General features: G+C 46.1%; 1 long non-coding RNA gene across 1 annotated transcript; it reads right to left on the reverse strand.

Annotated features, from left to right (window-relative positions):
- Positions 1-9,740: 9,740 nt before the first annotated feature.
- On the reverse strand, positions 9,741-11,697 carry LOC123727760 (uncharacterized). The gene is made up of 3 exons (XR_006759640.1): positions 11,560-11,697; positions 11,089-11,265; positions 9,741-9,993 (listed from the first exon to the last, which is right to left on the reverse strand). It is a non-coding gene; the product is annotated as an uncharacterized lncRNA (long non-coding RNA).
- Positions 11,698-12,050: the final 353 nt, after the last annotated feature.

A 12,050-nucleotide genomic window follows, 5' to 3' on the forward strand; every position in this document is an offset into this window, starting at 1 on the left:
CTTGTTGTTTGTACATTTTTGGGTTATAGTTCCATTCAGTCCATTCGGCCATTACAGTGAGCCTTCCTCTATTTTAAAGTGATACCAGCCTCCACTGGTGTGTGTGTGTGTGTGTGTGTGTGTGTGTGTGTGTGTGTGTGTGTGTGTGTGTGTGTGTGTGTGTGTGTGTGTGTGTGTGTGTGTGTGTGTGTGTGTGTGTGTGTGTGTGTGTGTGTGTGTGTGAGAGGTGAAGCACATAGTTTGAGCCCCAGTCCGTCACATTGGTGTCAGAAGTGACAGGCTTGGTCTAAGTGATGAGTAACCTTGTCATGGAGATGAATTGTGTTAGCCCCTTCCTTGAGCTAGTGTATAGGCTTTAGATCAGTGGGCTAACACATTATTTTGACTCGGGATATATTCAAGCTATTGTTTTTAAATCAGAAGGGAATTACACAGCCCAAGCTTTTCATTCAAAATATTTCGGGAGTATGGCGTTGTATTTTTAAATTTGAAAGCGTATTGTGTCACGACCGTCGTTTAAATAACTGGACCAAGGCGCAGCGTGAGTAGAGTTCCACATTTTTATTGCTCGTGAAACTTCAAATAACAACAAAGATATAACGATCGTGCAAAAATGTAGCGCACAAAGGCACTCACACAAAACAATATCCCACATCCCAGGTGGGAACAAGAACACACTAAGTATGATGCCCAATTAGAGGTAACGATTATCAGCTGCCTCTAATTGGGAACCATACACATACACCAACATAGAAATAAACACACTAGAAATCCCCCTAGTCACGCCCTGACAGTCCCATACACCCCCCCGAAGGTTCGTACTCCGACCGCAAAACCTGGGAGGGTTAGGGTGGGCAAATAGCATTGGTGGCGGCTCCGGTGCGGGACGTAGCACCCGCTCAGACCGCGGATCTGGCCATGGAGCTGGGCTGAATGCCATGCCTGGACTGAGCACCGGTGCAGAGGAAGGCTCCGGCCATGGAGCGGGACTGGACGCCGTGCCTGGACTGAGCACCGGCGCAGAGAAAGGCTCCGGCCATGGAGCGGGACTGGACGCCGTGCCTGGACTGAGCACCGGTGCAGAGGAAGGCTCCGGCCATGGAGCGGGACTGGACACCATGCCTGGACTAGGCACCGGCGCAGAGAAAGGCTCTGGCCATGGAGCGGGACTGAACGCCGTGCCTGGACTGAGCACCGGCGCAGAGGAAGGCTCCGGCCATGGAGCGGTACTGGACACTGTGCCTGGACTGGGCATCGGCGCAGTGGAAGGCTCCGGCCATGGCACCGGCGCAGGAAGCTCCGGGCCGTGGACCGTCACTGGAAGCTCCGGGCCGTGGACCGTCACTGGAGGCTCCGGACCGTGGACCGTCACTGAAGGCTCTGATTTTGTTTTGTCATCAAAACAAAAGGCATACATCACACATCTTAATTTGCTATATCATTGTTGTACAGTTTTCACCAGAAGACGCTGTAGGTCAGCAGAAGGTGTAGGACCAGAACAGCCTGTTTGCATTATGGACCATCCTGCAGAATGCCATGATTATCTACAGCACAGGTGTTAAACTCATTCCAAGGAGGGCCGAGTATCTGCGGGTTTTCACTCCTCCCTTGATCTTGATTGATTAATTAAGGTCACTAATTAGTAAGGAACTCCCCACACCTGGTTGTCTAGGGCTTAATTGAAAGGAAAAATAAAAAACCTGCAGACACTAGGCCTCCATGTATAAAGGGCATACGATAGGCCTCGGCATATCAAAAGACAAACACAGTAAATCAGGGTTTTCCAAACTCGCCCGCCCCCGCCACTCAAATAACTCATCATCAAGCTTTGATTAATTTTAAATCAGCTGTGTAGTGCTAGGGGAAGAAAAAAAAGTGCACCCAGGGAGAGCCCCAGGATCGAGTTTTGGAAACCCTGCAGTAAGTAATACTTGCTATGTTAGGCCTTAGACGCACATAGGCCCATGGTGTAATCTTCAGTTTCATCACAAAGTCTATTTCATAATTTTGCGAAATAGACTGTGATGATACTGGAGATTGATACGGGAGATTATAACTTGTAAAAAAAATTCAAATGAGTAAACACTCTTGAATTACACATTTTGGAATGTTTCAGTTTTTTTTATAAATAAAGAAACCAGACTGCAATGAAGGTTTGTTGTCATTCTTAAATTCTCGTTTCAGTTATTTACATTACATAATAAACAGATCGTAATCAAGGTTATAACGAAGGACAAAATCATGGCATCTAAGTACCTTTTCAAGTTAAAATAACACCTGTTTTAGTGACTGATGGTACTTTTCTCAAATTCAATGGAATTATCCATGATCAGACATTTTATCTGGATGGTAAATTAAACACAAATTACAGAAAGCCTTGAGTGTTATAAGGAAAGACATGCACAAGTAATATACTATTAAAAAAAAATAACTTTATTGAAATGAAAAGGTTAGGGGAATATATCATTGAAACTTGAAAACAAAGTGCAAGTTACATCACTATCATAACCATAAAATCATACACAACCGCTTGCCCTCGCATTTACTTCATAAACTTCCATTTTATCTAACTTTGCTTTGGTCCAGACGGATTTGGCGTGTTGGGACAACAACCTTTCCTTGGACGCTTTCATAGCACTGGCCATCCGTCTGGATAACCTTCTTTGAGAGCGCCAGCACCCTCCTCGTCTCTCGCCTTCCTCCTTTGGCCGTCCTGAAACAGAGCCTGAACCCATGGAGGTAGGGGCAACACACCTCCCTGCGGCAGAGCGGCATAGCCGGAAACAGCTAGGGCTCTGTTCCTATTGTGGACAGGAACTTCAGCGGTGTACGGTGCGTTCCAACCGGGAGTCCATGAGGGCAGAGGGGCGGCCACGTGATCAACCGTCTCCCGGGGTAGGCGTGAGTATTACATCATCACTTTCCACTAAAACCCTTTCTGGTTTCCATTTCACTGGCTGGCTATCCCTCATGTGTTGTCTCTACAGCTCTAGTAGATTCCAGGGTCGGTGGAAATTTCATCGACCAGGCCCTCGCCTCCTCCCTAAACATCACCTTATACCTGCTCTCTTCTCCTTTTCCGGTCCAAGCACTGGATAGTCAACCATTGGGATCCAGCACCATAACCCAAATCACAGCACCACTCACCCTCACATTGGAACCCATGCATCAAGAAAGCCTTCCTCATCATGAATGCACCAGTACACAAAATCATCCTCGGCTTCCCCTGGCTCCAACATCATGACCCCACAATCTCATGGTCGAGCATAAGAATCACCGACTGGGCACCTGAATGCCGGAGGACATGCTTTCCCTTCCCCTGTGGTTCCACGTCGGTTGAGAGTCTTGTGGTGCCCTCCAGCCTAACATCTCGGAGGTATACCAGGATCTCAGGGAGGTTTTCTCCAAGACCCACGCCACCTGTCTCCCTCTTCATCGCCCTTGGGACTGTGCCATGGACCTGCATGCAGGCTCTGCGCCTCTGCATCTACCCTCTTTCTGAGGCTGAAACCAAGGCTATGGAGGAGTACATCCATCCTCTCCAACAGGGTTTCATCCGCACATCAATCTCCCCGGCGTCAGCAGGCTTCTTCTTCATAGCCTAGAAGGACGGAGGTCTACGCCCGTGCATCGATTACAGAGGCCTCAATTTCATCATCACCAACTGCCACTACCCTCTCCCGTTGGTGCTGGCCGCAATCGAACAGCTCCGCGGGGCCTGGTCTTTTACCAAATTAGAGCTGCGGAGTGCCTACAATCTCATCTGCATCCGGGGGGGTGTATGGAAAGCGGCATTCAGCACGATGTCTGGCCACTACGAGTACTAGGTGATGCCTTATGGATTAGCCAATGCTCTGTCTGTGTTCCAGGCATTCGTTAACGAGCTGTTCCGGGGCATGGTTTGCCACCAGGTGGTCGTGTATATCGACAACATCCTGGTCTACTCGGTCACCTTGGAGGATTACGTTGCCCACGTCAGAGTAGTCCTGGAATGCCTCCTGGAGAATCAACTGGATGTGAAAGTGGAGTAGTGCCAGTTCCATCAGGTCGCTGTCTCCTTAGTATACCAGATCAGTCCACAGGGATTGAATATGGAGGAGAGGTAGGTTGATGCACTCAGGTCATGGCCAGTCTAAACTACCGTAAAGGGGCTATAACGTTTTTTGGGGTTTGCCAACTTCTACCGCCGCTTCATTAGGAACTTCAGCTCCATCGCCTCTCCTCAAGGGCGGTCCCCATAAGTTGCTGTGGAGTCCTGCAGCCGAGGAGGCCTTCCATATATTGGAGTGGAGTTTCACCTACGCCCCGTTGCTGAAACACCCAGCCCTTCGTGGTGGAGGTGGAGACTTAAGAAGTGGGCATGGAGGCCATCCTGTCCCAACATCAAGGTAACCCACAGAAATTGTATCCATGTGCATACTACACAAAAAAACGACAGAGAGGAACTATGACGTTGGCGACTGGGAGATCTAGGCAGTGAAGTTGGCATTAACTTTTCTAGAGTATGTGGGATGGTAGCGTCCCACCTCGCCAACAGCTAGTGAAATAGCAGAGCACCAAATTCAAAACAACAAAAATCTCATAATTCAAATTTCTCACACATACAAGTATTATACACCATGTTAAAGATAATCTTCTCGTTAATCCAACCACACTGTCCGATTTCAAAAAGGCTTTACGGCGAAAGCATAGCATTAGATTATGTTAGGACAGCACCTAGACAAGAAAAACCACACACCCATTTTCCAAGCAAGGAGAGGTGTAACAGTGTAGGTTCCGTCCCTCTCTTCGCCCCAACCTGGGCTCGAACCAGGGACCCTTGCACACATCAACAACTGACACCCCACGAAGCATCGTTACCCATCGCGCCACAAAAGCCGCGGCCCTTGCAACGCAAGGGGCAACCCTACTTCAAGTCTCAGAGCGAGTGACGTCACCGATTGAAACGCTATTAGCGCGCACCACCGCTAACTAACTAGCCATTTCACATCGGTTACAGAGGCGTCACATAAACCAGAAATACTGCTAAAATGAATCACTAACCTTTGATGAACTTCATCAGATGGCACTCATAGGACTTCATGTTACACAATACATGTATGTTTTGCTTGATAAAGTTCATATTTATATAAAAAAAAAAAACATTTTACATTGGCGTGTAATGTTCAAAAATGTTTTGCCTCCCAAAACTTCCGGTGAATGAGCACATCAATTTACAGAAATACTCATCATAAACGTTGATAAAATATACAACTGTTATTCAAAGAATTATAGATACACTTCTCCTTAATGCAACCGCTGTGTCATGTTTCAAAAAAGCTTTACAGCGAAAGCACACTTTGCAATAATCTGAGTACAGCGCTCAGTCACAAAACCAAACCCGCCATTTTGTGGAGTCAACAAAACTCAGAAATAGCATTATAAATATTCACTTACCTTTGATCTTCATCGGAATGCACGCCCAGGGATCCCAGTTCCACAATAAATGTTAATTTGTTTCGATAAAGCCCATCCTTTATGTCCAAATACCTCCTTTTTGTTTGCGCGTTCAGTCGAGTAACCCAAATGCACTGTGCTCGCGCAGTAAGTTCAGACGAAAAGTCAAAAAAGTTATATTACAGTTCGTAGAAACATGTCAAACGATGTATAGAATAAATCTTAAGGATGTGGAGACACTGGCTGGAGGCGGCCAAGGACCCATTTCTCATCCTCACCGACCATCAGAACCTGGAGTACATACGGACAGCGAGGCGGCTGAAACCGAGCCAAGCAAGGTGGGCACTTTTCGTCACTAGATTCAACTTAACCTGCATGGAGAAGCTGGGGGTCACGGTCAGCCTCACTTCCGGGTACCAGCCTCAGTCCAACGGGCAGCTGGAGAGTATGAACCAGGATCTGGGGAGGTTCCTTAGGAGTCACTGCCAGGACCGACAGGGGGAGTGGGCCTGGTTCCTTCCCTGGGCGGAGTACACCCAGAATTGTGTCCCTGTGTCACTCCTCCACCGGGCTGAACACCTTCCAGTGTATCCTGGGATATCAGCCAGCCCTTGCTCCGTGAACCCCAAGCCAGACCGAAGCTCCTGCGGTGGACGAGTGGTTCAGGTGTGCAGAGGAGGTTAAGGAACAATGCCCACGTGAGCCTCCAACCCGCTGTTTACTGCCAGAAGGAGCAGGCGGACCGCCACTGCAGTGAGGCTCCCGTGTTCCATCCTGGTACTCGTGTCTGGCTCTCCCCCAGGAACCTCCCACTCCACCTGCAGGAAGCTGAGCCCCCAGTTTGTGGGGCCCTTTAAGGACCTCTGGAGGGTTAACGAGGTAACGTATATATTACAACTCGCCACTAACTACCGAATCTCACCCTATTTTCATGTTTCCCTCCTCAGGCCGGTGGTTCCTGGTCCTCTGGCTGGTGCTGTTCCCCGTTACAACCCTCCACCTCCCCTGGACATTGATGGGAGCCCCGCCTATGCCGTCAGGTCTCTCCTGTACTCCCAACATTGTGGGGGTCGGCTCCAGTACCTGGAGGACTAGGAGGGGTGCAGTCCAGAGGAGCGCTTTTGGGTCCTGGTGGAAGACATCCTGGATCCTGACATCGTCCGGGATTTCCACCTCCACGGTCCGGCCCGGCCCGCTCCTCGCAATCTGGGTCATCCCCTTGGCCGGCGTCGTCCTGCGGCTGGAGCCGCACAACAGGAGGCGGGGGGTACTCTCATGCCTACTACTGCTCTACTAACCACCGGTCCAGGCAACCCAGATTAAGCACACCTGGCAACCATCATTGCACACACCTGAGCTTCATCACCCTGAATACTCTCCCTTTATTTAGCCCTCATTAGCCTCCCTCTTCAGGCAGTATTGGTTTTGTTTATGTTCAGTATGTTACTCCTATTTTGTTTATCTTCATGTTTCTTATTAGTAAACTAACCTTCTGCACCTGCTTCCTGACTCCCTGCCTTTACATTACACCACCGAGCTAGGTAAATGTGCTTTTAGTTTTAATGCACCGTGTTGCTGGAACAACATTTTAAAAATACATTTAATCTTGATGTTCTGGTGCTGTTCGAGCAACTTAAATTATTGATTTATTGATTTATTGATTTATTTGTGGAGGAAAGTAACTGTTTTTCTGGGTGATTTGGGATGTTTTATTTGTTCTCAGAATGATTTTTTAAATATTTTTTTCATTTAACCTTTGTGTAACTAGGCAAGTCAGTAAAGAACAAATTATTATTTACAATGTCGACCTACATCAGCCAAACCTGGACGGCGCTGGGCCAATCGCCCTAGGGGACTCGGTTGTCATACAGCCTGTATTTTAATGTGTGCATACAGTGCATTTGGAAAGTATTCAGGCCTCTTGACTTTTTCCACATGTTACATTACAGCCTTATTCTAAAATGGATTAAATAAAACATTTTCCTTATCAATCTACACACAATACCCCATAATGACAAAGTGAAAATAGGTTTTTAGACATTTGTGCAAATTTATAAAAAACAGAAATACCTTATATACATAAGTATTCAGACCCTTTGCTTATGAGACTCGAAATTGAGTTCAGGAGCATCCTGTTTCCATGTATCATCCTTGAGCTGTTTCTACAACTTGGAGTCCACCTATGGTAAATTCAATTGATTGGACATGATTTGGAAAGGCCCACATCTGTCTATATAAAGGTCCCACAGTTGACAGTGCATGTCAGAGCAAAAACCAAGCCATGAGGTTGAAGGAATTGTCCGTAGAGTTCAGAGACAAGATTGTGTCGAGGCACAGATCTGGGGAAGTTAACAAAGCATTTCTGCAGCATTGAAGATCCCCAAGAACACAGTGGCCTCCATCATTCTTAAATGGACAACATTTGCTTAGTAGACCTGGCTGCCAAGCCAAACTGAGCAATTGGGGGAGAAGGGCCTTGGTCAGGGAGATGACCAAGAACCTGATGGTCACTCTGACAGAGTTCCAGAGTTCTTCTGTGGAGATGGGAGAACCTTCCAGATGAACAACCATCTCTGCAGCACTCCACCAATCAGGCCTTTATTTTAGAGTGGCAAGATGGAAGCCACTCCTCCTCATTAAAAGGCACATGACAGCCCACTTGGAGTTTGCCACCTAAATGACTATCATACCATGAGAAACAAGATTATCTGGTCTGATGAAACTAAGATTTAACTCCTGAATTCCAATCGTCACGTATGGAGGAAACCTGGCACCAACCCTATGGTGAAGCGTGGTGGCAGTATCATCCGGTGGGGATGTTTTTCAGCGGCAGGGACTGGGAGACTAATCAGGATCGAGGGAAAGATGAACGGAGCAAAGTACAGAAAGATCCTTCATGAAAACCTGCTCCATAGCGCTCAGGACCTCATACTGGGACAAAGATTCACCTCCCAACAGGAGAACGACCCTAAGCACACAGCCAAGACGACGCAGGAGTGGCTTCAGGACAAGTCTCTGAATGTCCTTGAGTGACGCAGCCAGAGCCCGGACTATAACCCGATCGAACATCTCTGGAGAGACCTGAAAATAGCTTTGCAGTGATGCTCCCCATCCAACCTGACAGAGCTTGAGAGGATCTGCAGAGAAGAATCTGAGAAACTCCCCATGAACAGGTGTGCTAAGCTTGTAGCATCATACCCAAGACGACACAAGGCTGTAACTACTGCCAAAGGTGCTTCAACAAAGTACTGACTAAAGGGTCTGAATACTTATGTACATTGTTTATACATTTGCAAAAAATTCTAAAAACCTGTTTTTGCTTTGTCATTATGTGGTATTATGTGTAGATTTATGAGGGGGAAAAAACTATTGAATACATTTTAGAATAAGCCTGTAATGTAACAAAATATTTTTTTAAATCAAGGGGTCTGAAGAATGCACTGTATGTATATACGTTTTTTTTTGGTTTGTTTACTGTGTATTTTAAATTGTATTATACAGGGCGCATTTGGAAAAGATACCTAGGTCTCAATTTGTCTTCCCTGTCAAAATAAAGGTTATATAAAAAGTTGCCACACAACCAAACCACATCATATTCTCCTTTCTATCTTTCCTGTAATAAAGCCAAGAATTTCTAGAGCAGTCACCAAGTAAATTGAAGTTTCACTCTTTCTGTTCTGAAAATCAGGCAAACGTTAGCTTAGTCTTCGATCTGTTTGTGCTGTATAGCCAACTGCTATGGTAACATGGCATGAGAACTATCATACATTAGGAGTTAGCAAGACAGCATGAACAGATCTGGGACCAGGCTAGACCATTTCTATGACCTGCACCACCAGCTTGGTATGTACAGCAGCCACCTTCACCAGCATCGACTTAGGAGGGTTAGGGGGGAACCAGTTCAGCTACTTCTCTACCAGTCAATATCACCTGTCAATACCCCGCTCCTCCGCACACTCCACTGGCTTCCAGTTGAAGCTCGCATCTGCTACAAGACGATGGTGCTTGCCTACGGAGTTGTGAGGGGAACGGCACCTCCGTACCTTCAGGCTCTGATCAGGCCCTACACCCAAACAAGGGCACTGCGTTCATCCACCTCTGGCCTGCTGGCCCCCGTACCTCTGCGGAAGCACAGTTCCCGCTCAGCCCAGTCAAAACTGTTCGCTGCTCTGGCACCCCAATGGTGGGACAAGCTCCCTCACGACGCCAGGACAGCGGAGTCAATCACCACCTTCCGTAGACACCTGAAACCCCACCTCTTTAAGGAATACCTGGGAAAGTATAAAGTAATCCTTCTAACCCCCCCCCCAAAAAAATATATAGATGTACTATTATAAAGTGGTTGTTCCACTGGATATCATAAGGTGAATGCACCAATTTGTAAGTCGCTCTGGATAAGAGCGTCTGCTAAATGACGTTAATGTAAACGTAAATGTGTGTGTCTCAAAATCTTCATCCTCTTTTTCATCAAGTAGCTCCTCATCAAAAGTATCTTCCTCCAAGAAGTCCATGACCTCATGGTCCTCCTCATCCTGCAGGCCTTCCTCAGCAATGACCCTTTAGCACATAAGAAAGGGGGTCATGAATGGAAGGGAATTGTGTAGCTAAAAGTTATCAACCTGTTTGCAAAGTTATATTGTATAATCCTAACATTTGAGAAAACATGTAACATAATGTAATATCTGTTTTATCTCAGCACGTTTCATCAATGACTTACAATGACAGAACACACAACAATGACCAAAACATGATAAAAAGAAGGGAAAAAACACATTAAGACAAAGGCACATGCACCAACCATAGTATCCCTAAAATAATAGTCTGATTAAAGTGTTGTTTTTTATCCTACTCTGGGGAAAACAGGCAACAACATTTTCCAATAGAAAGACCCCATAAAACAGTTAATCAATTACACCCATTAAAAAGCCTCATGGCTGTGGGTAAAAATGACTGTATAAACCTCTCTGTAGAACATCTGGGCAGGATTAACCTGCTACTAAAGCTGCTCCTGTGTTGCATTAGAGTGCTGTGGAGTGGGTGTGTGACATTGTACATGACCATATGTGTTTTTACTTGCAGCCTTTTTTATGAACATGTCATGCATTGATTCCAGGCTGCTGCCAATTGTAGCACTGGCTTTGATAATGATATTGTCAAGCTTGTTAGAGTCTTCCTTAGCTAAATTCCCTTTCCAGCACACAATGGCATAGGTCATTACACTCGCCACGACACTGCTATAGAACATACGAAGAATTTTGTCACATACATTAAAAGATCTAAGCTTCCTTAAAAAGTACAGTGTGGATTGGGATTTTTTGTAGACACTGAGAATTCTCCTTCCAGTTCAGTTTGTTGTCCATTATTACACCCAAGTACTTATAAGAGTCAACAGTGCCAATTTCTTAATAGAAATGGGATTTAAAGCATCTTTCTTTTTCCTAAAATGTACCACTAGCTCCTTGATACTTCAGTACATTCAGGTCCAATTAATTGGCCTCACACCATTCCACAAAGGACTTATATCCCTGTGATGAGCATTGTCTCCTCTCCTGACACAGCTTACTATAGCAATCAGAGAATCTCTCTAAGTAGCTCAGTTCATTAGTGTGTGAAGTAATTTGTGTAAAGGGTAAACAGAATAGGTGACAGTACCGTCCCCTGTGGTGCCCCCATGTTTGTACATATCCGATCTGATAGTGCCTGGTTCAGTCTTACGAACTGTAGTCTATTGGGCCAGCAGTTGGGGTTGTGTGGTATTGAAAACACTGGAGAAGTCAAAAGAAAATTGTTCTCACCACACAGCCGGGTTTCTCCAGGTGCTCATATACTCTGTAGAAGAGATCGAGCAGAGCATCTTCAACACCAGTTTTTGGGTGGTAGGCAAATTGCAAAGGATACAGATAGGCTGCCACCTCAACTCTTAAATAAGTGTATTAAAACCCACTCATAGGTTTTCATTACTTGTAATGTCAAAGCCACTGGTCTAAAGTCTTTCAGTGCTGTACATCCTGCTTTATTTCAGATGGGCACTATATAGGATGTTTTCCATTTAGTAGGAATATCTCATAGTATTAGGGTTGAAATATACTGTATACTGCAGTATGAAAGTTGATTAGCACATACCTTGAGTACTCTGGCATTAACCACATCAGGCCCTGCTGACTTACTGGGATTGATCCTCTTCAGCTGCTTCACCGCTTGTTTCTCCGAGATTCTCATGGGCTCAGTGCTTCCCAGATCAGAGTCCAGCACCTCCCCTATCTGCGGTTGCTCTGTTGAGAAATCGTACTTTTGAATCTGGTAAAAAAAAACTGGTTATGGCCTCCTGAGTGGCGCAATGATCTAAGGCACTGCCTCGTAGTGCTAGCTGTGCCACTAGAGATCCTGGTTTGAGTCCAGGCTGGGATGTGTTTCAGAGGACGCATGGCTCTCGACCTTCTACTCTCCCAAGTCCGTACGGAAGTTGCAGCGATGGGACAAGACTGTAACTACCAATTGGATACCACGAAATTGGGGAGAAAAAAGGCTCTGTCGCATCACTCTGTAGTCAGTTATCTTCTTCATACCATCCCAGACATCCTTCATGTTATTTGCTTGCAGCTTACGTTCTAGCT

This window comes from Salmo salar, chromosome ssa16 (genome assembly GCF_905237065.1).
Source record: "Salmo salar chromosome ssa16, Ssal_v3.1, whole genome shotgun sequence".
NCBI lineage: Eukaryota > Metazoa > Chordata > Actinopteri > Salmoniformes > Salmonidae > Salmo > Salmo salar.